The sequence below is a fragment of the Saimiri boliviensis genome, chromosome 14 (genome assembly GCF_048565385.1).
Source record: "Saimiri boliviensis isolate mSaiBol1 chromosome 14, mSaiBol1.pri, whole genome shotgun sequence".
Taxonomy (NCBI): domain Eukaryota; kingdom Metazoa; phylum Chordata; class Mammalia; order Primates; family Cebidae; genus Saimiri; species Saimiri boliviensis.
In genome coordinates, this window is record NC_133462.1 from 71,800,123 (window position 1) to 71,806,069 (window position 5,947).

Genomic DNA, 5,947 nt, shown 5'->3' on the forward strand with positions numbered 1-5,947 from the left:
GCCAGGGGAGCTCTTCTTCCACCTCTGGAATTGCAATCGGCATATCCATGTCTCCAAGCCCGAGTCTACTCATTCCTGGCTCTAAAAGAGAAAAGGATTTTTTCCTTCATGCCAAACTAAGGCCTACCTTCTGAGTCTTCATTCCCTGATGCTGGATTGTTCTCTTTTCCCACCATTAAGCAACCTGAATATTTATCTCTTTTGAAGTATCCTTCCTCTCCACCCACCAGAGTGTGGTCTAATCCTGTGATCTCCAACAGGATGATCCCTTAAATATGTAGCATCAGTACTATTTTTCAAAGCCAGGCTCAGTTCTTAAACAAAAGCAGTTATTTTATATAATTTTTTTAGTTCCTTCTCATCAAATACTCACAAAACTTGGAGGTCCAGTCCTACATGCCATCAGTTTATCACATGCTAAGTGATCTAGGCCAGGTGATTTTCTAGGTACCATGATAGTCATAAAGATGGTCTAGTTAAAAATCCCTTAAAATATATGTTTGCATATGAAAAATACATGTTGATGACTAACACTTGATAATTGTTAGGCGATTTAATGATCACATATACAGACAGGGCCATAGAGGAAAGAGAGGTCCATTACAATAGAGGGTAGAGCTGGGGGATGTATGTAGATCAGAGAAGGCTTCATGGATAAGCTGGTATTTGAGTTAAATTTTGAGATATGAGTAGAATTTCAACAGATGGAATTTGAGAGGAAGCATTTCTGTCGGAGGGAGGAAATTGGAAACACAAAGACATTGGAGTGAGAAAGAAGCGAGCATTCGTGGGAAGAGCTGAGCTACCCTTGTCATTAGCTACAGCCCTTGCCATTAGGCAAAGTGGATGGAAGTGTAAGGAGTCTGGAATGAGAGTCACAAAGGGCCTTGAATATCTGCTAAAGGATTTGTATAGCTTTTCCACAAAGAGGAGAGAATAGAAAATGGTGAGCAAATCTCTTAGATTACCAAACGGGGATTGTGTAACCCTGTGGCATTTTCATTTGTTTCATCCGGTAGGCTAATGTTTCCCATGTCAATGACAAGTTCAATAGTAAAATGTTGTGTTGGTTAAGGCTACAGCACCTGGCAAATGGATTGCCTGGGATGAGTGAGCAGAAATATCTGCTATGCTCCTAGAAAGTGTCATTTAATGAAGTAGATTGTGCCAAGTATTGCACTTAAGGGAAGGGGTTGGGAGGAGTGAGTTTAAGGGAGAATTTTCTTTGGGAGTTTTCGCAAGAGTCATATTCAAGTACTTTGGAGTGTGGGGAGTGGTGGGAAGGTCATTCCAGATTACGCACGTGAGTTATAATTTTTATTGAATGTGCCAATATAGGCAATGCTGATACTCTGAAGTTGTTATTCTTGTTTTAACATTTGCTTTTCTTTATCCCACCCGACCACTCCCATCAATGACCCAACCTAGTGCCTATTACAATGGTCTCTGCCCAGCAAGCTGATAGCTTCCTATGAACCAAGGGAAAGGGAAGAGTTTCCAGGAGAGGAAATTCATTCTTCCCTTCTCTCTGTCTATAGCCTGGCCTCCAAGTAGAGGCATGTAATGTCTTAGTCATGTTGTGCTGCTATCAGAAAATATCACACAATAGGAATTTATTTTTACAGTTCCGGAGGTTGGGAAATCCCAAGATCAAGGTGGCATTTGGTGTCTGGTAGGGGCCTTCTTGCTGCATCCTTACATGGCAGAAAGGCCAAACATTGTATCCCCATGCAGCAGAAGAGAAGAAGAGAATAAGCCCATTCCCTCAAGACCTTTAGTAAGAAGGGCTCAAATCCCATCCATGAGGGTTCTACTCTCATGATTTATTCACCCCCTAAATGCCTCATCTCTTAATAATATCACATTGATGATTCAGTTTCAACATATGAATTTTGGGTGACACATTCAGACCATAGCAACTACAGCTGGTGGGTTGTGGTCTGCTATGGACTGGATGTTTGTATTCCCTTCCCCCTAATTTTATATGTTGAAGTCCTAATCACCAATGTGATGGTATTTGGAGGTGTGATCTTTGAAAAGTAATTAGGTTTAGATGAGGCCTTGAGGGTGGACTCTCCATGATGGGATTAGTGCTCTTATAAAAAGAGAAAAAGATTTTAGCATATTCTCTCTCTGTCTCTCTCTCTCTCTCTCTCTCCCTCCCTCCCTCCCTCCCTCCCTCCCTCCCTCTCCCCTGCTCTCCATATGTATACCAAAAGAAGGTAAGAAGGTCATGTGAGAACTTAAGCAGAAGAAGGCTCTCACCGATAACTCAACCATGTGCAACTCTGCTGGAACTCTGATCTTGGACTTCTAGCCTCCATAACTGTGAGAAGTAAATGTTTGTTTTTTATGCCACCTAGCCTATGGCAATTTGTTATCACAGCCCAAATGGAATAAGACTTGATCCATTTCTAGATGCAGGCAATAGTCTCGAAAACGTAGTTTGGTTTATAAAAAGTTAGAATTTCTAACAATTTTGGTTGTTTACGGGGCCACAGTAAAGAGTATTGGAAATTAGGACTGACCTAGAAAGTCTGAGTGGTGCCAAGGATGAAGAAGAGTGGATTGGGCAGAGTGGGGAGCAAACTTGGCAACTCAGCAGACACTGGCAGGGAATGCCGACACTAGTTGGCAATACTGGTCAAGAATACTGGCAAAGGCTGGCCAGGAATTCTTTATTTCCTACCACAACTCTGTCTTCCATGCTTCTTCACTGCGTCAAAGCCCACAATAGAGAGTCCAGCAGGGAATGGAGCACCAGCCTCCAACAGCTGCTCGTCTTTTCATGGAATAAAACTCTCTTTTTGACTTGGAAGATTTCCTTCTTCTCTTTCTCGTGTGTCTTAACATGTATCAGCCCCTTGTGTTGACACTGGACCCAGCTTTCCCGCTCTCCTCCCATTTTGGTGGTGTATGATTTCATTAGAGAGAAAATATTTTCTTTAGCATACCTCTGTCATCCAGCTGCTAGGCATTTTCCTTCCTCTGAGCAGAAAGCTTTTGTTGTTTTTAGGTGAGTCCTACCTCAAAGAAAGAACAAGATGTCAGGTTGTGAGAGATGCTGGAGGCAATTCCTTGAGCCCACTTTGAAAACGTGTTTCTGGGAGGGTGCCAACCCCATTTTGCAGGGATGGCAGGACTGCAGATGGAACCTGGAAATAAATGATTGCCCTGGGCCAACTCCACAGACAAATGATGAGCTAATTTCTGCTCAGTAAGAGTGTTCTGTATTTGCTGATCAGAATCTGCCAACAACTTCAAGTTCATATGCTTAGCACCGTATCCCCACCTTATGTCTCTTTGGCTCCATCGAATGTTTAAATAGCCCATTTCATTAAGCCTTAGGCAGAACAGTGTGGTGTCATTTATTCATAGCTGAGGTGATAATCAAGCTAATGAAGGAAGACACAGGAAGGAGAGAGAGTCAGCTGAATTTAAGGGTAAAACATGGTGTGGTTTGGTGCATGTGCATATGTATGTTCAACTCTCCATTATTCACATATTGCTCTGCCTCTTTGTGGATTACTTGAAACACATTTTATCCCTAGTTGACTTTCCATTTAGAAAATGTCTTGCCCTTCTCTTCTAGTATATCTTTTTGTTTTTTGTTTTTTTTTTAACTCAAGGATGATACATTTATATTGTCATCTAGGTAAAACACAATTAGAAATGGGTGTCGATCACCTCAAAATCTGTAATGTTTTCTTTTTTTTTTTTTTTTTTGAAGACAAAATCTTGCTCTATCACCCATCACCCAGGCTGGAGTGTAGTGATATGATCTCAGCTCACTGTAACCTCTACCTCCCAGGTTCAAGCAATTCTGCTCCCTCAGCTGCCAGAGTAGCTGGGATTACAGGTGTGCACCACCATACCCAGCTAATTTTTATAATTTTTAGTACAGATGGGGTTTCACCATGTTGTACAGGCTGGTCTTGAACCCTTGACCTCAAGTGATTTGCCTGCTTCAGCCTCCCAAAGTACTGGGATTACAGGGATGAGCCACTGCACCTGGCCACTGTAATTTTTCTAGAACCAAATATGAATGTTTATGATTTGTTGCCTAACATTTTGAAATGATCTGTTTTAACTGTTCATTTTCACACCAATGGTAACCAGGTATCTAAATTAAAGTACAAATGAGCTTACTGTTAGAATAAGAGAGACCAAATTATATTTCCCAACTTGCATGCTGTTACAATTTTTGTTTTAAAACAATTTTATTGAGATAGAATTTATGTAATATAACATTCAGTTCACCCATTTAATCATTTCATGGTTTTTAGTAAGTTCACAGACATGGGTAACCATCACCATAGTCAATTTTAGAACATTTTGTTCACCTCAAAAGGAACCTCTGTACCTTGTAACTATCATTCCCTAATCCCCCTAACCCCCAATCACCTAGCCCTAAACAACTACCATTCTAGTCTCTGTCTTTATAGATTTAATTTCTTCATATTGGACATTTCCTATGAATGGAATCATAAGTGGTCTTTTGTGGTTAGTTTCTTTCACTTAGCATATTTTTAAGGTTTGTCTATGTTGTCGTATTATGTATCAATACTTCATTCCTTTCTGTAGCTGAATAATATTACATTGAATAGGTGTACCACAGTTTGTTTATGTATTTGTCACTTGATATACATTTGGGTTGTTTCCACCTCTTGGCTATTATGAATAATACTGCTGGGAACGTTTGTGTATAAGGTTTTGTGTGAACTTATGCTTGCTGTTATAATTTCTATTGTCAACTGTAACTATTGTCATTTATCCACCCACTCATTCATTCATTGTCTGCATCAGAAATAGTGGACATTATTGGTGTCTTGCCCAGTCCATACTGATATAAATAAATGATTGAATAAATAAATCTGTGTGGGGAGTAGAAAAATCAATGCAGAAGATTTCCAGATAATATTTATAGATATTCCATACATATCTATATAGAACCATGACTTCCCACTCCTTAAACGTGGACTGCACGTAATGACTTCCTTCCAAAGCATATAGTATGGAAAGGATGAATAAAAGAGTAACTTTACAGTGTAGAAATCCCATAACCACTACCTCAGCCAGGGGATCAAGGTTAACATAAATGGTGATAAGTTGTATTGATTGTATGTACCCCGATAGGATGTGATGAAATGACATTTTACTTATGTGCTCTTCCTACTAAAGACACATAATGCCATTCTAATCATGAGAAAAACATCAGACAAGTTCCAGATGAGGAACAGTCTACAAAATGCCCAACAAGTACTTCTCAAAACTGTCAAAGTCATCAAAAACAAGGGTGGTCTGAGAAAATGTCACAGTCAAGAGGAGTCTAAGGAGATGTGATGACTAAATATAATATGGTGTCCTAGATGGGGTCCTGAAATAGAAAAAGGACAGTAGGGAAAAACCAAGAAAAACTCAACAAAATATAAACTTTGGTTAATAATAATATGTCAGTACTGGTTTGTTGATTATGACAAACGGACCTGCTAATTGAAGACGCTAATACTGGCAAAACCAGGTGTGGGGTATATGAACCTCTGTATTTTTCTGTAAATTGAAAACTGTTCTGAAACAAAAATATTTAAACAATAGCTGGAGCCACTATTGTTAAAAAAAAACCCACAGATTCATTGGTTTCCTAATTTTTATCGTCTTTTGTAGATATTAATTTTTCTTCAGCCAGAGCATTCATGAGTACTAGCTGTAACAACTTCTCCAAGGTGAAGAAATCAGCTTGATGATGCCAAAAAAGAGAGAGAAAGTAGTGGTGCTCCGGGGTTTAGAAAACCTGACTCCAGTATCTAATTTCCCATGGGATCAGCAGCAGCTTCTTCATCTCTCTAGGTCTCTGTTCTCACACAACAGTGAATGTGTGGGTAGAAATGGATGAACGGCAAGGTCTCATCTTGCCTGAGATCCTAAGCTTCCACTTGCTCTGGCTGAA